At 36.1% G+C, this 21,478-nt stretch overlaps 1 pseudogene; it reads left to right on the forward strand.

Annotated features, from left to right (window-relative positions):
* Positions 1–3,112: 3,112 nt before the first annotated feature.
* LOC122430227 lies at positions 3,113–3,219 on the forward strand (annotated as a pseudogene).
* Positions 3,220–21,478: the final 18,259 nt, after the last annotated feature.

Raw genomic sequence — 21,478 nt, forward strand, 5'->3', positions numbered from 1 at the left:
CTTTTCCTTTGATCAAATACATGTCCCTTGGTTGGTGCTGAATGAATTTAGGAATCCAGGACTCTGGAAGTTGCCTCAATTAAGTATTGCTTTTTCCAAGACAATAAAAAATAGCAAAAATTGTGTGTCCCATGAACCTTATACCCTGTAAGATTGGCTGAACTGCAGAAGTCTTTGTCCTTGGGTAATGTGCTTTGGATTTCACCAAATGAACTGAGCCTGTGAGAGTAACCACTCACCAATCTGCACTAATTTCACTGAAACACCTTTCTCCCAACCCAGCAGGACAGCGTGACTTGATGCATTCTTCCATACACATTAGCATGCAATGAATATGAGATCGACTATTTCAAAATTTTACAGTCTGTCGTTTTGCCACTTTTTTTCACACATAAAATACACAAAGAAATAAAAAAATCAAGAGATTTTATAGATGAAAAAGCTGCTATCTTTGATATTACAGACTTTTCATAACCAAAGAATAATAACAATAATAAAAATATAACACCTTTAACTCAATAGCAATTTTCTTTCCTTTTCTTTTTTCTTAATATCAGGTTTCTTACAAAGAAATCATATAAAGCTGGATGTGAGAATAAAAGTAAAAGTGAGTTAAGTGACAGAGTAAGAGAGCAAGTTTTTAAAAGTTACACCCCCAAATTTGTCTAATGTATCACATGTATACTGAAGACCAGAATACAGATTTTTCATCTTTTCAAACAATTCTTACATCTAAAGTTTTATTGATTAAAATTTCAATGTCTTCAACAAAGGAGTTAATTATAAATTATTGATAAACATGATTTATTTTGTTGATTAAGATTCAATCAAGGATGATGGTTATCAGAGTCTCTTCTCTAGGAAAGGCTTTGCTAATCTTTGAAAATGTTAATGGTTTACCTTTTTATGAGTATTGTGTTAAGAATCAATATCACTGAAATTAATGAAAGTTAATATGTGACTGGTTGACTTTCAAAGCTAATAATGTTAAACATTTTAAGCTACATAAACAGAGTTTTCATAGATTCTGATCTTTTCAAACAAACAAACAAAAAATCCTGTGTTTTGGCTTTATATGAAAATGAGTCAAAGAATAGCTTTTTGCACTGTATTCAAAATTTAATTATAAATACCAACTTGAAATAGAGTTCACTCCTCTAAGGTTTTACCATTTGGGGCAGTTGACTCATTTCCCAATGTGAAAGGCAGTAAAACACTTCCTTGTAGCTCTTCTAGTCACCATTTTCCTTCTCAAAATGAAGTCCCTAGTTTATTCTCTGTCTCTGTTTTTCTATAAAGAAAACATGTATACAAGAAATACTATATATTTAAGTTGGTTCAAACATAATTGCAATTTTGCACTGTTGAAATTTGCCAGTTGATATTGGAATACATTCTTAAGTAAATGTGGTTATGTTATACATCATTTTAATGCACATATCGCTCTTTATATTTTTTTGCTAATTACTTATTACTTGCTGTTTATTTTATATTATTTTAAACTATGGACATGATATTAGACAGAAAGCAAATTCGATCAATTTTCTTATTCTAATTCAAACTGGGTTGTGAAACAGTGGAGACAACTGGCAACATCAATGACTCCTTTGTCCCAGGAACTTCCAACAGACGTGCAATGCAGTGGTGGTTCAGGCAGTTTTTCAAAGGAGACAAGAGTCTTGAAGGTGAGGAGCAGAGTGGCTGGCTGTTGGAAGTCGACAACAACCAACTGAGAGCCATCACTGAAGCTGGTCCTTTTACAACGACACAAGAAGTTGCCAAACAGCTCAACATCAAACATTCTGTGGTCATTGGGCATTTGAAGCAAACTGGAAAGGTGAAAAAGCCTCATGAGCTGATCGAAAATATATTAAAAAAAAAAGTTGTCATTTGAAGTGTCATTTTCTCTTATTCTGCACAACTATGAACCATTTCTCAATCGGATTGCGATGTGTGATGAAAAGTGGATTGTATATGGCAACCAGCAATGACCAGCTCAGTGGCTGGACCAAAAAGAAGCTCCAAAGGACTTCTTAAAGCAAATTTGCACCAAAAAAAAAAAAAATGCTATGGTCAGTGTTTGGTGGTCTGCCGTCCATCTGACTCCCTACAGTTTTCTGAATCCTGGTGAAACCGTTATATCTGAGAAGTATGCTCAGCAAATCAACGAGATGCACTGAAAACTGCAACACCTGCAGCTGGCATTGATCAACACAAACGGCCCAATTCTTCTCTGCAACATCGCCCGACTGCACATTGCACAACCAACTGATGCTTCAGAAGTTGAACAAATTAGATTTGCCTCATTAGCCACACTCGCCTGACCTCTCACCAACTGACGACAGCTTCTTCAAGCATCTAGACAATTGACTAGCACTTCTTCAAGCATCTAGACAACTTTTTGCAGGGAAAACCCTTCCACAGGATGCAGAAAATGTTTTCCAAGTGTTTTGTATAATCCCGAAGCACAGATTTTTATGCTACAGGAATAAATAAACTTATTTTTCATTGGCAAATATGTTCTGATTGTAATCGTTCCTATTTTGATTAATAAGATGGTTTTGAGCTCAGTTACAATGATTTTAAATTCACATTCTGAAACCACAGTTACTTTTGTGTGTGTATATATATATATACATATATGATACATTGCAATTGATGAACTAATATTAATACATTATTATTAACTAAAGTCCATACTTTACATAGAGTTCACTCTTTGTGCTGCACATTCTATAAGCTTAAGAAAAACATAATGCTGTAATCCACCCCTATATATAAAAAGTAGTTCTTTTCACTTAAAACACCCTTTGCTTCACCCATTCACCCGCTCTTCACCTCTAACCCCTGGCAACCACCGATCTTTAAACTGTCTCCATAATTTTGCCTTTTCTAGAATGTCACATAGTTGAAATCATGTAGTATGCAGTCTTCTAAGATGGTTTCTTACTTTGCAATATGTTTTTAAGGTTCTTCATGTCTTTTTGTGGTTCAATAGCTTGTTTCTTTCAATGGCTACTATTATTTTATTGGCCAGATACAACATAGCTAATTTACCTATTGAGGACATCATAATTGCTTCCAAGTTTCAGCAATTAAAAATAAAGTTTCAAGCTTTGTGCAGTGGCAGTATCGTAGACAATGAGGTTTATCCGAGGTGCGATTATTGCTAATTGAAAAAAATTAAAAAAAAAAAAAGTTTCTATAAACACGCATGTGCAGGTTTTCTTGTGAACATGAGTTTTCAACTCATTTGTGCACATATGAAGGAGTATAATTGCTGGATTATATGTTAAGAGTATGAATATTTTATAAGAAACTATCAAATTGTCTTCCAAAGTGACTGTGCCATCTTGTATTTTCACAAGTGAGGAATAAGCATTTATGTCGCTCCACATCCTCATCAGTATTTAGTGTTGGCAGTATTTGGACTTTACATCTTTCTGAAGTGTATGCAGTAGTGCATCATGGCTGATTTAATTTATGATTTCCTAATGGCATATGATGTTAAGCATTTTTTCATACACTTGCTTGCTATCTGTATATCTTCCTTGGTGAAGTGTATCTTAAGATCTTTGTCCATTTTTAACCGCTTTCCTATTGTTCAGTTATAAGAATTCTTTGTATATTATAGAAATCAGTCTTTTATCAGATATCTTTTTGCAAATATTTTTCCCAGTCTGTGGCTTGACTTTTCATTCTATTAACAGTGTCTTTTGTAAAACAGAAGTATTTTATTTTAATTAAAGCCTATCACATTTTACATTGAATTCCATGATCCATTTTGAGATCCATTTAATGTATACCAAAACTGTAAGGTCTTTGTCTGGATTCACTTTTTCGGCATGTAGATATTCAGTTGTTCCAGCACCCAAATAACATAAAGGGAAATAGACGATCTCAATTAGCCTATGTATACTAAGAGATTTGAAACTATAGTTAATAACCTGCCAAAAAGAAAGCGCTAGGGCCACGTGGGTTCACTGATGAACTTTAGCAGAACATTTTAGGAAAAATGCATGATTGTTCTCTAAAAATAGAGCTAGAATAAATATTTTCTAACTCATTTTAGGAGGCCAGAATTATCCTAATGTCAAAAGCATACAAAGCATTATAAAAAAAAGAAAAATTCAGACAAATGAATATAGTTGCAAAAATCTTGAACAAAATATTAGTCAATCAAATTCAATTATGTTTGAAGAGTATCATACACCATGAACAAGTGGGGCCCATTCCAGCTATACAAAGCTGGTTTACCACAAGAAAACAAATTTGTGTAATTCATCATACAAACAGGTTAAAGAAAAAAAAAACTATAAAGTGATACTAGTAGATATAGAAAAAGGATTTGACAAATCCAATGTTTATTCATGACAAAAACTTCCAGTAAACTAGAAACACAAGGGAGCTATTGCAACTTGATGTTGAGAATTTATAATATACCTACAGATAATACAGTATTTATTAGTGAGAATCTAGATGTTTTTCTCACTAAGATTAAGAACAAGGCAAAGGTATCCCTTCTCAACACATTTTTTAACATTGTCTTAGAATTCACAGCTAATATAATTAGACTAAAATAAATTAAAAATATATAAATCAAAAAGGAAGAGATAAAGCTGTCTTTGTAGCTGGCATGATTAGCCATATAGAAAATCTTGCTGAACCAACCAAAAGACTTTGGGAACTATAGCAATTATAGCAAGTGTTGCAGGATACATATTCACATATAAAAGCTAATTGCTTCCCTGTATACGAGCAATGAACAATTGGGTTTTGAAATTTCTTCAAAAAGCATCATTTACATTAGCACCCAAAATGAAATACTTAGATATAAATATGTACTATACCTAAATGAGGAAAAACTATAAACCTCTGAGGAAAGAAATCAAATAATTTAAATAAGTGAAGGGATACTCATGTTCATGTATAGGATGACAAAAAGTGTTATGATGATGCCAGCTCTTCCCAATTTGAGCTACAGATTTAATATGTGTGTCTCAGTCGCTAAGTCGTGTCCAACTCTTGGCAATCCCCTGGACTGTAGTGCGTCAGGCTTCTCTTTCCATGGAAACTTCCAGGCAAGAATATTGGAGTGGATGGCCATTTCCTTCTCTAAGGAATTTTCCCTACACAGGGATCAAACCCACATTTCTTGCATCTCCTGCATTGGCAGGTAGATTCCTTACCACTGAGTCACCTGGGAAGCCCATAGATTTAATTAATCCCAATCAAAATCAAAAGTTATTTTGCAAGATATTGACAAATTGATTCCAGAGTTTATAAAAACCCAGAATGGATGACACAATCTTGAACAGGAAGAACAAAGTTGGAGACAACAACAAGACTTACTATAAAGTGATAGTAATCAGGACAGTGTAGTATGGGCTTGAGAATGGACAAACATATCAATGGAACTGAACAGACAGCCCAGAAATAGACCCAGACATACACAGTAAACTGATTCTGACCAAGGCACAGTAGCAATATGAAGAACAAAGATTGTCTTTTCAACAAGTGGTCCTGGAATAACTAGACATCCACATGCAGAAAGAAAAAAAAAAGTGAATTTATAAATAAACCTTATACCTTTTAGAAACATTAAAAATAAAAATGAAGTCGCTCAGTCGTGTCCAAATCTTTGCATCCTTATGGACACAGTCCTACCAGGTTCCTCTGTCCATGGGATTTTTCCAGGCAAGAGTCCTGGAATGGGTTGCCATTTCCTTCTCCAGGGGATCTTCCCAATCCAGGGATCAAACCTCCGTCTCCTGCATTGCAGGCGGATGATTTGCCGTCTGAGCCACCAGGGGATACTTTACTTAAAAGTGAAAGTCTACACACCAAGGAAACCAGATCTGAAATAGACACGTGTACCCCAATGTTCATCAAAGCACTGTTTATAATAGCCAGGACATGGAAGCAACCTAGATGTCCATCAGCAGATGAATGGATAAGAATGCTATGGTACATTTACACAATGGAATATTACTCAGCCATTAAAAAGAATACATTTGAATCAGTTCTAATGAGACGGATGAAACTGGAGCCCATTATATAGAGTGAAGTAAGCCAGAAAGATAAAGACCAATACAGTATACTAATGCATATATATGGAATTTAAAAAGATGATAACAATAACCCTATATGCAAGACAGAAAAAGAGACACAGATGTATAGAACAGACTTTTGGACTCTGTGGGAGAAGGTGAGGGTGGGATGATCTGAGAGAATGCATTGAAACAAGTATGTTATCAAGTGTGAAACAGATCACCAGCCCAGGTTGGATGCACGAGAGATGTGCTCATGGCTGGTGCACTGGGAAGACCCAGGGGAATGGGATGGGAAGGGAGGTGGGAGGGGGGATCAGGATGGGGAACACATGTAAATTCATGGCTGATTCATGTCAATGTAGGGCAAAACCCACTACAGTTTTGTAAAGTAGCCTCCAACTAATAAAATAAATGAAAAAAAAAAAGAAAAGTGAAAGTCACTCAGTCGTGTCCAACTCTTTGCAACCCCATGGACTATGCAGTTCATGGAATTCTCCAGGCCAGAATACTGGAGTGAGTAGCCTTTTCCTTCTCCAGGGGATCTTCCCAAGCCAGGGATCGAGCCCAAGTCTCCCGCATAGCAGGCAGAATCTTTACCAGCTGAGTCACAAGGGAAGCCCTAAATATAAACACAAATCTAAATATAAAATGGGCTTCCCAGGTGGCCCTAGTGATAAAGAACTTGCCTGTCAATGCAGGAGACGTAAGAGACATGTTCCATCTCTGGATGGGAAGATTCCCTGGAGGAGGACATGGCAACCCACTCCAGTATTCTTGCCTGGAGACTCCCATGGACAGAGGAGCCTGACAGGCTACAGTCCACAGGGTCACAAAGAGTCAGACATGACAGAGTGACTTAGCATGCATGCATGCACACAAATATGAAACACAAAGCTATAAAACTTCTGGAAGATAATATAAAAGAAAACCTTCCAACTCTGCAACATTTTGGGAAAGGCAAAACTATGGAGATAGTAAAAAGATTAGGAGTTGTCAGGAATTAGGGAAAGAGATGTAGTGATGAGCAGGTAGATCATAGGAGTTTCTAGGGTAGGGCAGTGAAAATATTCCGTATGAGATTGTAGTGGCCAATACCTGCCATTATACATTTATTCAAACCCATATAACAAACAACACAAATAGTGAACTAATGCAAAATTTAATTAATCACAATATATCAGTATTGGCTCATCAATTATAAAAAGGTACCTCTAATGCAAGGTGTTAGTAACAGGGAAAAGGGGGAAGGGTATTGTCAATGAAATATATGGTATCTCTATACATATCTGCTTAATATTTCTGTAAACCTAACATTGCTCAACAATTAAAGTTTTTTAATTTACAGATAATAGCAGAGAGAGTTGGAGATTCATATCAAAGTACTGATTCATGAAGGTTTTAAAGATTTAACAAAAATGCAGTAAGTGATAGCTTAGGGTTGGTAGGGCATGAGACTTCTTGCAGGGACAAAATTGTTTTAAAGTTAACCATGGAGATGATTGCACATATCTGTGAGTATACTAAAAATTACTGAACTATACATTCTAAATGGGTGAGTTGTAGTCCTATGTCAATTATATCTTAATACATTTGGCTAAAAAGTTAAATGTCCTAAATCTGTGTTATTTAATTAAGTAGTACTTAGTAGTTTTTCTATTCCTGAAGTTTATGCTATAAGATTCTAACATCTGACTTCCTTCTTGGAAGTCAATAATGTTTAAAAGCATAAAATTCCAGAGTAAACATCAATTTTTAAAAAAATTTTCAATGATAGTTACAAGAATCACAGATGCATTGACCAAGAGTTATTAAATATTCTCCCTCCGGATTACAGACTAATGAGCAAGATTTTCATATGTCACTACTGATGACAATATTAATTTGTAGCGAAGCTTTCAGTATGTTCTTCTGAATGAAAACAATTACAAAACACTCTTCCCCAGACACACACGTGCACACACACAAATGCAGAATGCATCCTCCTTCATGAAGCTACCAACTCAGCTGCTTTTAATGAAGGACATACAAAATGCAGAGTGCATTACAAATATCCATTCCTGTTATCACCTCAGTAAGAGATGAGTAGCTTTATCATCAGAAGGAATTGAGAGAAAGAAAGAACAGATGCGCATCTGGATTATAGGGACACCTACAATAAGCATCGCCCTAGGTGGAAGGCTTGCCTCCAGAAAGAAAGTAGATGTTAGAAGAAACATGAGAGCAACAGAAAGGAAGAAGCTTTGGAGAACCTAATTACTTTCTTCAGTTGTTTTATTTTTTGGTACGTGTTTGACAGATTGATTGCACAGAACTGCCTTTTCTTACATGAGTGAAATTGAACTAGTGCAATTATTTTAAATTGAGGCTATCTTATTTTAAAAAAAAAGCTAAAGAACTAAGACTGATAAAATGATTACTATTTAACTGGAATCTAACTGTTTTACAATGTGATGGTGGTTTCTGCTGTACAGCAAAGTGAATCAGCTGTATATACATTCTCTCCCCTTTGAGCCTCCCTCCATCCCTGCCCCCCACCCCACCCCTCTTGGTTGGCACAGAGCCCTGAGCTGAGCTCCCTGGGCTATATAGCAGCTTCCCACTAGCTGTCCGTCTTACACGTGGTAGTGCATATATGACTTTGATTCTTTTTAAACATCCTGTGAAAACCCAACTTTTAATAGGGACTTTAGATCACTGGTATTTGGGATGATTTCGTACTCTCTCTTCCATCATTTCTAGATCAACATCATCTCATCAAGTGAAAAATTACATTTCACTCTACTTGTGCTCCATTTCTGCTCCATATAATGTTCTCCCAACCTCGTTCTAGTATCACCTATGATCCTGGGAGATTTAATCTAAACTTGAAAAATGACACATGGATGATTTTGAACTCTAAGCTTAGAGCATCAACCAACTATCGATTTGAATTAATAAGATGGAAATAGCCATTGGAAGTAGTGTAACCAGGAGAGGAGACTCCCTTCTTATACCTCAAACATGTACATACATGTGCATTTCACATAAGTGCCTTTACTGTAGCTTTATAATGAAGATGTTTAACCATCTGACAATTAAAAAAAAAAAACAAAAAAACTGTGGTACTCTAAATTCTTGTCATATTCTTCAAACTTACTCTTCTAAAAACATTTGTGTAGAACAACTGAATTTCAAAGGTACATTCTAAAAAGCTTCCTTGGTTTTAAGCTTTTTAATTTATTTTTAATTTTTATTGTAGTCTAGTTGACCTACAGTGCTGTCAGTTTCAGGTGGATAGCAAAGTGAAATAGCTGCAAATGCATATGCCCAGTCCTTTTGAGTCTCTTTCCCATGTAGGTCATAGGGTTACTGAGGAGAGTGCAGTAGGTCCTTGTCGGTTGTCTATGTTATGTAGAGCTGTGTGTAAATGTCACTCCCATTCTCCCAGCTTATCCCTCCCCACCTTCTTACCCCCTGATAATCGTGCTTTTTACATCTGTAACTCTCCGTTTGGTAGATAAGTTCATTTGTACCCTTTTTTCAAGATCCCACATATATCATGTGATATTTGTCTTTCTCTGCCTGACTTCCCTCAGTATGAGAACCTCTAGGCCCATCCATGTTGCTGCAAATGGCATTATCTCACTCGTTTGAATGGCTGAATAATATTCCATTAAATGTATATACATCTTCTTTATCTGTTCTCTGTTGATGGACAACTAGGTTGCTTCCATATCCTGGTTATTGTAAATAGTGCTGCAATGAGCATTGTGGTGTATGAATCTTTTCAAATCATGCTTTTCTCCACTTGTCCAGAAATGGGATTAAAAACTTTCTTGTTATATATGCATATAGATCAACTTTTAATATTCTGTAAGCTGTAAGATGGAAGAATTTCTGCAAGTAAGCTCATACTTTTTATTTATATCATATTTGGGTAATCACTGCAGGCTATGATATACAGTGCTCCTGCATGCAAGGTCTCCATAAGGTAAAATTCAGAGTTTCCTGTACTATAAATACCAAAATGAGGTAACTAGAAGGGAAATTCATAAAAAAGATAACTAAATTAGTTTTGTAGCACATTGAGCATTGTTTATTAGCATATATATTTTAAAGCACTGACTTATATTGGAATGATTTCCAGGGTGAAATCATAGACATGATGTTTTAGAGAATAAAGCAAAATTATTTTTATAACATATGCATATATGTAAATATATATATTAGCCAATATCCATCTCTAAACCTTTATTCTGTTTAATTAATATTCTACTTCCAAAAAGGTATGTCCATGTAAAGTTAATAAAGCTTAACTTGTAAAGTATATGTCTATGTTTAAAAGAAATAAAGATGTACTATAAGCCAAATTCAATTATTTAAATTTGTGTTTCATCCTGTAAATTGGACTAAATTGATTATATAATACTCCAAGGTACTAAATAAGTAATGAAAACTAAAATTATTATTTATCTGGATGATATTATTGACCAGAAGGTATGTCCTCAGTTATTATAAATATTTCAAGAGGAAGCAGATTATCTATAAAACCTGTTTCCTATGAAGTCCTGGGTCTTATGATATGGATAAAACTTTTTCTAAACATGTATATAATTTCCTGATTTTCTTTGAAGAAATTCCTTGAAGAAAAAAAAAATAAGAAGCAAGCTAATTCAGTTTATGTTACTCCTTGTTTTGTTTTACTAGATATTATTAAATTGAAAATCAACTTGAAGCCTGTAGTAACATGAAATGTTTACTTAAGTAGAAGCAATTCAGCAAACTGTTTTAAGTATAAATGTGTCCAGGCACTCAGGCAATCCATTTTAAAGATGCATTAAGATAATAGGCTGAGATTTCAGAATGGAATTTAGTTAGAGGAGGGCTGGGTAACAAAAAGTCAACTTCTTAAAGTTCACGCCTTGATATTACAAATACCAATATAAAATGTTTCCTGTTTTCCTCGATGTCCATTGGCAGATGAATGGATACGGAGATAGTGGTATGTTTACACAATGGACTATTACTCAGCTATAAAAAGGAACACATTTGAATTCATTCTAATGAGGTGGATGAATCTAGAGCCTATTATACAGAAGTGAAGCAAGGCAGAAAGACAAGGACAAATATCGTATATTAACTCACATATATGGGATCTTGAAAGACGGTATCAACAACCCTAGTGCAGGGCAGCGAAGGAGACAGAGACAGAAAGAACAGACTTTGGACTCAGTGGGAGAAAGAGGGTGGGATGATTTGAGAGAATAACACTGAGACACATACATTACCAAATGTAAACTAGATAGCTAGTGGGAAACCCAAAGCTGGTTTCTGTGACAACCTAGAGGGATGGAGCGGGAAGGGAGGTGGGAGTGGTGTTCCGGAAGGAGAGGACAGGTGTATGCCTATGGCCAAGTCATGCTGGTGTATAGCAAAAACCATCGTAATACTGTAATTATCCTCCAAGTAAATAAATGTTTTAAAAAATAAATAAAATATTGCCTATTCTTTTTAGATCTCAGTGTTGCATTAAGTATTGAATGTATAAGTAAAAAAAACAACTTTACAATTCAGTGATATTTGGGGGCAAAGTTGATAGTGTTTTTTCCATAAAAAATATAATGGAAGCAAGAAATCTCTATTCAACTGGAATTTTTAAATTTTAGTTAAAAATAATAGAGGCACATGGTTTGAAAAAGTCGAATAGCACGAAAATGTTTACTTTGAAATTTAGCTTTTCATAGCAAACCATGCAACTTTTGGCAAGTCATTTACCTGTCTGTGCTTCAGTTTCCTCATTTGTAAAATGGGGATAATAATATATCTGATTCACAGAGATGCTGTGAGCATTAAATGAATCAATATATTTAAAAGACTTAGTACAATGCAAGGTCATAGCAGAATCCTAATGCTTTCAACTACTGTAAATACTGTCCTCACCCTCAGAAGTAAACACCTCAATTTCCATAAACTGTCTCTTTTGGAACATACTTTTTGTTCTTACTCTCAATTAAATGTAAATCTGTTAGAGGGGAAGCTCAGGATATGTATTCACACTTGATTGAAGTTAAAATTTCAAAGTTTGAAACACATCTACATGATTCTTTTCTGATTCTTATTGATAGAATATGGAATTCTTGTTTTCCTGGTTATCTAATCCAAAATATTTGAAATATTTTCAATGTGGAGAATATATTTGTGATTGCCATGGGTGAAAGAGGGTGAGAGAGGGATGGACTGAGAGTCTGGGATTAGCAGATCCAAACTATTATATACAGAGTGGGCAAACAACAGGGCCTTACTACACACACAGGGAACTGTGTTCAATATCCTGTGATAAACTATAATGGAAAAGAATATGAAAAAGAATGTATATATATATGTATAACTGAATTACTTAGCTGTACAGCAGAAATTAACACAACACTGTAAATCTACTATAAGCAAATAAATGCGGGGGAAAAAGCCTACTTTCAATGCCTGAATACTAACCACCATTCAGAATTCATCCTGAATTTATACATATATCTTTCTATCTCAAAACGTATTTTATAAACGTCAGTCATAGTTTCAGTTTTTGTCATCACATGTATGCTTACACTTTGCTAGAGTTTGCATGGAAATACCACATGGCATAATTGTCTATTCCACACACTAGGAGCTGGGAAGGCATAAGGACTCATAATAGACTGAGATTCTCATCTGATTTAAATAATTAAAATTTCAGTCTCATAAGCAACATTTGAATTTTTTTTTTATTGTAGGCAACTAAAGGGATGGAGGACAACACAAGTAATAATATCAAATAAAGGCATACACTGAACTGGGAACCCCAGGTCCCACTCCAAGGCTTTTTTTGATGGGGTATTTTGGTTTCATTGAGAGGCCAGAATTCCTGGGGATGGAGCTTCATGATCAAAAAGTATGGGACAAACCTGTCTGTATTACTAATTTCAACACAGAATAATACAACTGTATTACACATCTCTCAATTTAGAATATGAATACCATTATAAATGTGTTTTGGGGACATTACTGAAATTCTCTAAATCACTTTGATATCCTTAAGTTTCTTAAGGCATTTATCAAAACTTCACAGGAACAAAACTCATCTTTGCTGCTAATAGTTATCTGACTCAACTCCTACTTCAGGTCACAAGTTTTTAAAGGATTAAACCAGGATTTCCTTAATAATGAAACTACAAGGCCTGACTGTACTATACTGCAATTCAGTAAACTCAATTATAAATGCTACAATTCCTTTTGACAGTAAGGAGCAATATAATTCTTTGCTGGGAGCAGCATAATTTGAAAATCTTTCTTAAAAAAAGGAGAATTTATCAAAATATGAGTTTGCAGAATCAACAAGAGGCTGAAGGACTGAACTTGGGAAATAAGTAGAAACCAAACACCCTGGATGAAGGGTGGGAGAGGGTCCAGGGGCAGAAGCATATTTGCCTTTTGGTGGGACTCTGCTGCACTCTTTATCTTTGCCTGTGTGGAACCAACCAAAAGCTAACAATCCTCTTCTTTTTAGTTTTTTGAAGAACTTCCCTTGCTTCTGGGCATATATTTAAAGGAATCGAAATAAGAATATCATAGACATCTTCACACCTATATTCACTGCAACAAGATTACTCACAATAGCCAAGATATGGGAGTAACCTAATGTCCATCAACAAATGAATGAATAAAAGAGATGTGAGGTATACACAGTGGGATATTATTCAGTCTTTTAAAAGAAGGAAATTCTGCCATTCGTGACAATTTGAATGAACCTGGAGGACATTCAGTCAGTTCAGTTCAGTTGCTCAGTCATGTTGGATTCTTTGTGACCCCAAGGACTGCAGCATGCCAGGCTTCCCTATCCATCACCAACTTCCAGAGCTTGCTCAAACTCATGTCCATTGAGTTGGTGATAAATATTAAGCTCAATGAAATAAGTCAGACACAGAAAGACAAATGATGCATGATATTGCCTATGTGAGAATTCTAAAAGTAGTCAAACTCACAAAAGCATAGAGTAGAATAGTGATTGCCAGGGGCTGAAGGGAGGCAGAAAATCAAAGTGTTAGTTAAAGGGAAGGACGTTCCAGTTATGCAAGATGAATAAGTCCTAGAGATCTTCTGCACAGCAGTGTTGTTCAGACATTCAGTCATGTCCAACTCATTGTGACTCCATGGACTGCAACATGCCAGGCTTCCCTGACCTTCACTATTTCCCAGAGTTTGCTCGAACTCATATCCACTGAGTTCATGATGTCATCCAACCATCTCATCCTCTGTCACCCCTTCACCTGCCCTTAATCTTTCCCAGCATCAGGGTCTTCTCCATTGAATCAGCTCTTCGCATCAGGTGGCCAAAGTCCTGGAGTTTCAGCTTCACTATCAGTCCTTCCAATGAATATTCAGGACTGATTTCCTTGAGGATTGACTGGTTGGATCTCCGTGCAGTCCAAGGGACTCTCAAGAGTCTTCTCCAACTCCACAGCTTGAAAGCATCAATTCTTTGGCATTCAGCTTTCTTTATGGTCCAACTCTCACATCTGTATATGACTACTGGAAAAACCATAGCTTTGACTATATGTACTTTTGTTGGTAAAGTGTCTCAGCTTTTTAATACGTTGTCTAGGTTTGTCATAATTATTCTTCCAAGGAGCAAGCGCTTTTTAATTTCATGGCTGCAATCACAGTCTGCAGTGATTTTGGAGCCCAAGAAAATAAAGTCTCTCACTGTTTCCGTTGTTTCTCCATCTATTTGCCATGAAGTGATGGGACCAGATGCCATGGTCTTCATTTTTTGAATGTTGAGTTTTAAGGCAGCTTTTTCACTCTCTTCTTTCACCTTCATCCAGAGGCTCTTTAGTTCCTCTGCACTTTCTGCCGTCAGGGTGGGTCATCTCTACAGCATAGTGCTTTTTAGTTTCAATGACACTGTGTTGTGCTATTAAAAATTTGCTAAGGAGATAGATCCTATATTGTATTCTTATACCCAAATAATAATGGTGGAAGAGAAGGCCAACAACCTGCTTCACACAGAGTGCAGGTCATAAGCCTGCTCTTATCTGCAGGGAGAATGAAGTGGTTTCCATGGTAGCAGGAAACATATTGCCTCTCAATAGAAAACCATATCTGGAGAAATTCCCCAGAGCCAGGGGACAGTGGGTGTCAGACAGTCAAAAAAATATCAAGCACAGTTTTCCCAAATTTATTCATGTACACACTTTGCTTCCCCAGTGGTTCAGTGGGTAAAGAATTACCAGCAAAGCCGGAGACACAGGAGACACAGGTTTGATTCCTGGACTTACCTGAATAGGCCATGGCTCCTGCTGGCTGCCCCCGCCCCCCTCAAAGGACTCCATGACCTCCATCACCACGGCAAAACCCCATGCTCCTTTAGCTTTGATCCGCTTGTTCCTAACCCTATCTTGGGTTTCAGGGCCCCACTGGCAGACCCGAACGTTCATGCCCTCACATTGGCTGCAAGGAACACCAAGAAGGGAAATCTGCCTCCTTCATGCATCACCGGGCTGAATGAAATGATATATTTAAAGCTTTTGAAATAATTCCTGGCTTGGGGCTAGTGTTACTCTCACTGTGTTTCCATGTCTTCCCAGAAAAGAGCTGCCTACAGGACTACCTACTGTAAACAAACTATTAGAATTAGAATGTAATTGAAAAATCAAATGTTAAAAATTAAGTTAATTAAATAACTAACACATTTATTGAGACAATCAGGCATGTGCTCTCATTTTCCTTTTTAGTGCCAATGAAACAGACTCCAAAGTGCTCACATGGTTAATTAATAGCAGAACTGGGACGAAAATGCCACACTAAATATTGAGCTACCTAGGAACACCATCCAAGCCTTACACATTCATTGTGACTGTCACAAAGTAAGCTCCAAATATTTTTTACTGAATGACCGAATCCGTACACTTTCTAATATATTAAGCTTCTGTGGGATTGGAATGAAAATTGACCTTTTCCAGTCCTATAGCCACAGTTGAGTTTTCCAAATTTGCTGACATATTGAGTGCAGCATTTTCACAGCATTATTTAGGATTTGAAATAGCTCATCTGGAATTCCATCACCTCCTATAGCTTTGCTCCTAGTAATGCTTCCTGCCGGGAGCCGGAACATGAGATCCCACCCATGACAAAGTCATGAGGAGAAGACCTGACAGGCAAGGCGGATCAGGACTTCAGGGATTTAGAAAAGCTGCCCCGGTGCTCACCTTAAAGATGATCTCTGTCTTTCCGATGCTTGCTGTATTAGACTACTCCCTAATTTCTGTGACACAGGCAGAAGGCCTTCCCCGATCTCTCTCCAAACAGAATCAACTTAGAACTTTAATCAATATGTCCCCCAGACGGTGGAATCCTATAAGATTATCCAGGATGAAAGGAGTGTTTCAATTTAGACCCCTTTGCTGGCATTCTAGCCTGCTTGGCAAATGCATACTGATGCACATGACTGCTCACAACACCTTAATCATAAACAGCATAAAGAAGCTGATCACAAAAGGCCCTAATAGGCACAGAGGCCTTTGGGAGTGAGGAAACCCTATTAGAGAACATAAAAATTTATTCTATAGGTGGTTATAGTTAAAGATTTAGAAAAATAAGAGTTTAGAATTGCTAATTTTAACCAGGAATGCTAAACAGGGGCTGCCTCACCAGAGCTGCAGAGTCTTTGTGTGGTAAAACTTTTAGATAAATTTAACTGATAACTTCTGCAAAAGGACTGACCTTTGTGTTCATTAAAGAATAGATCGCAGAAAACAGCTTTGTATTCACCTAGTCATAAAATGTCAATAGGCCCCAAGGCCAGAAGATAATGTACAAGACTCTCACAAAGAAGTATGCAGAAAACACCCTGGTTTCTGTAGGAAAGCTGATGTAACAGTAAACTATCTTCCCCTTAAAAATGTACTAACTTAGAATATAAAAGCTACGGCAAAAAATAAAGATTTGCCGGACTCTGTGAACCCCCGTCTGGTCTCTCTCTCTCTCTCTCTCTCCCTCGCAGACTTGGCCCTATCAAGGCTGGTCTCACATGTCTTCTCTCGCCGACACCGATCATCCTGAGGGTACCCCCTGGATCCTGCCGAGGCTGGACCCCGGCAAGTGGCCCCCGAACTAGGAGGAAAGGGCCACAGTAATGCAAGGAGGCATTATTGGAAGTTGCTGCCCCCAGTACTGAATAGTGGTTTGGAAAGAGCCATAGGAAGCAGGGATCTTAGGAAGAGAGAGGAGGGGGAGGTGTGTATGACCTCCTTTTCTGATAGCTTTAGATCATAATATTAAGTGTTATACTGTGGGACTACAGCATGTTATGTCAGGTCACTTATTGTATTATGTCAAAGTCCTTTAAGAACAAGCAGTAGAAAGAATAAAACCTGTAATTTCCATTTTTACCTTTTTATAAACAGAATAGACTGACAAACTATTAGTTCAGCTTGGATGCTGTGATTGCAAAAATATTTGAGTACAATAGCAATATGACACGGAGATGTTCTAGTTCAGATAACAGGTAGCTGAAAAGAGGGTTTTTCACCATCCTTTTATGGTCTGGGAAGTTGACAAGTCAGTTACAGTTTTAAAATAATAATGATAAAGTCTACTTTTCTGTTATATTATCAAGAGCTTAAAATTATTGACCTTTGACTTCACATACTTTGAGGGAGACAATATGTTTTAGCCAAGATGACAGATTTCTGTTATATATATCTCAACTATATGTGTATGTATTTTAAGGCAAGGAATTCTCCTAGATCTCTAAAAATCAATCTATTATTTCTTTTTTATTTTTCCCCTGTGTTTCTCAGATACCTTAAAAAAAAATCTATTCATTTTCTTCTTTTTGCAGTTTTTCTTTTATTCCTTGAACACTCAGTTCTCAAACACAATCTGATGCTGTTTCTTTTCTCTTCTTTGCCTCTCTCCATCACTTTATGCACCATAAGCAGTGAGACTGATTTCCCCAGTTGATTCAAGAAACTTCCATTACTTTGTCTCAGCTTATAAACTATGTCCATTGTGCTTATTGAGGTTGCAGTTATCAGAAGCCAAGTAGTCTTTTCTTTTATTGAAAGATAACTTGTATTTTGAAAGAAAATATAATTTATGCTATTCATTCTTTGCTCTGATTTTATGAATAAATTTTCCATAAGATAATTTATATCAGAGGAGAGATAAAATTATTGGTCATTTCTATACCATATAAGTATAAAAACAATGAAACGTTCATTTTTGTTTTAAAATTTTTTCCACATGAGATTCTCATTGAGCCAATTTTCATACGTATCTTGCTAGCTTGAAGTTTAGGAAATTGTGTTGGCATCAGAAAATCAAACAGATCAGGCAAAATTGCTGTGTTGTTGATTGACATGAAATGACTCGTCACATTTATTTTTGTGACAGTCCATGTCAGTTAATTAGGAAAGATTGGTTTTTTTGCCCTGATAAATGGTGAAATTCAAGTATGATATTTCTTTTTTTTTTTTTTTTTTTTTAATTTTATTTATTTTTTTTTCCAGTGGGTCTTGTCATACATTGATATGAATCAGCCATGGATTTACATGTATTCCCAATCCCGATCCCCCCTCCCACCTCCCTCTCCACCCGATTCCTCTGGGTCTTCCCAGTGCACCAGGCCGGAGCACTATGTCTCATGCATCCACTGGGCTGGTGATCTGTTTCACCATAGATAGTATACATGCTGTTCTTTTGAAATATCCCACCCTCACATTCTCCCACAAAGTTCAAAAGTCTGTTCTGTATTTCTGTGTCTCTTTTTCTGTTTTGCATATAGGGTTATCGTTATGCAAACTAGTACAGCCGCTATGGAAAACAGTGTGGAGTATGATATTTCTTTAAAGGGTTGTGCCTCCAGATATTATTGGTGAGGTCTGCTGTTTTTCATGTTCGTCATTTTATGCTACTGCCTTTTAAAAAGAACTAATGTATCTTTGAAATAGCACAAAAATGTTTTAAATTTAATAATTTCAAAATAACCTGTGACTAACTTAATGTCTTCATATCTAGAGTGTATAAAAATATTGATATTTCAATGATATTTCACTTGCTGCCAGAAAAAAAAATATTCTCAATCTTTTGTAAGAGGGAGGAGGATTTTTGCATACATTTTTACTCTTTAAATAAAGACACTTATACTGTCATAATAACAACAACAACAACAAAATAAGATTCTGGAACATTCATTACTGAACACTAATTTCCTCTTACAGAGAAACTAGAGATTTTGGACTATTACTGAGTAATGTTGGATGCCATCCTGAGATGTTCGCTAAAATTTTTTAAAAAATTGTCACTGGTGTTTATGTTCACCAATCTGTAGATTGATAATATAAAGGTCAATTCTTGGTTGTTTAAGGAAAGTAAGATGTGTGTGTTCAGTAAAGAAGGCATGAGGAATGAAGTTACATTTTACAAAAAAAAAAAGGAAGTAAGTCTGACTTACAGGTGGCTGTTTCAGGATGGGAGAACAAAGTAATGGGTACAGAAAGTGTTAAGAAGGTTTGATGGAAAGTGCACGCCAAGGAAAGAGTTTTTGTGCATAAACACAAGTTTTCTTGAGATGTTAAACTGCCTTTGATAATGGATTTTAAGTTTCTTTACCTCTGAAGTGATCTGTTCTATGTTTATATTTAAAATCTTCTTTTTTACTTTGGCTAAGTAAATATATTATTTCACAGTGATCTATATGATTCTACCTGACAGAGTGCTATAAACCCTTTTGATAGTTATTGACAAAACTGCCTAAATAGCTTGACTTCTAGCTGACTTTGGGATGCTTCAGAGGGCCCCTGAGACATCCCAAAGAGCTATTAAACTACCTGAGTTCATTTGACATGTTAAATTGCATGGGAATTATTGTTGGAGGAATGATAAATCTTCTCAGGTTATATTGTACGGTTGATGTTACTTATATAGATATCCTAGAAATTATGTAAAATTCATGAAAATCTGATATCTCCTGGTAAAATGTTATCAGTTATATTTCTAGTTATAACGTTAAAGTGTTACAAGTCACAGCAATGACCAGGCTTCTTTGTCAATTACAATTTAATTAGATTTTAAACATGCCTTGTATGGTTTCACTCTCATGCCTTTAAAAAAATACTGCTAGTTCTTCAAGATTTATAAAAAAGACTTTTCTAAGATTAACTGATAAATTTTGTTTGTTTGCTATCTGGTAAATTGGTAACAGACTAGAATTTAGTCTACTCTCTATGTTAAGAAAACAAAGTTTTCTTAAAATAAATCTTTCAGTAACAGATTATGAATTTCTTTGCCTTTAAGTGATTTATATTTGTTTTTAAAATCTTTTGTTACTTTAGTAAAGTAAATAAGTGCTATTTAAGATTATGGTACATGTAAAAGCTCATTTTGCTTCTACAAAAATAACCTCTCACTGTTAGACTTGTGCTATCCTAATGTCCTTAAAACATGGCAACAGTCTACTCCTAAATTGAAAAATTAAAAATGGGTGAACAATAGCTGAAAATCAAAGAGTCAGGGCTATGGAAAATCCAAGACAGCCACTGGCTTTTCCCAGCTCCCTGACAAATCTCATTTTTATTTGATGGGTTAAAGCCTTCCCTGGCTACAGGGTTAATGTATCCGTAATAAAAAAAATTACTGAATATTAAGTTTTGTAAATTGTTAAACTAAGTTTCTAGTTTTGTTAATTAAGGTTTAGTGTTTACTAAGACTCACTTCTGAGATAGTTCCTTGTTATATTATATTGCTAACAGATTTAATTAAGTTATTTAAAAAAACAACTCTGTTTGTTTCTAAAGCTTATCTCAGTAATCTATCTTTGGATGAAGATCAGATGCCTCATGACCTGCAACCAAGAAATCCTGGGCGGGCCACTCAACAAGACTCCACACCCACATGGGGGCAAATTAAGTCACTGTGCCGTCAAGCACAGGCAATAGCTTCTCTGCAGGGATCTTCAGCCTCTCCTGAAGGGGTTTTTATAGCTATGCTTGCTTCACTTTCTTGCCAGGTAAATGCTACCTCTTCTACATCAGAAAAATACTGGGCATCAAAAAAAATATTGGGTGTATTTCCCTGATCCCCCAACTTTCCAAGTAGTTACTTGGAACAATGACTCTATACGGGTCAACACAAAGCAGCTTCATCTCTTGGGAGGATCCTATACTTCTTATAATAAAGATCACTATCCCATTAATTTTAACTGTACTTTTAGGGGATTAACAGATGACCTTCCCCTTTGCTTTAACTTCCCAAGAAATGTTATCACTCCCTCTAAGGAGGGGTGTGTCGGAGCCTCCAAGAAAGCAATTTTGACAGATTCTCCAATATCAAAATTTTCAGATAAAATAGGAGATCAGCTGGTTTGAATATTACAGGCCCGTATGCCCGGGGCCCTTGATCCCTATAAATCCTTG

The sequence above is a fragment of the Cervus canadensis genome, chromosome 28 (assembly GCF_019320065.1).
Source record: "Cervus canadensis isolate Bull #8, Minnesota chromosome 28, ASM1932006v1, whole genome shotgun sequence".
Classification (NCBI taxonomy): domain Eukaryota; kingdom Metazoa; phylum Chordata; class Mammalia; order Artiodactyla; family Cervidae; genus Cervus; species Cervus canadensis.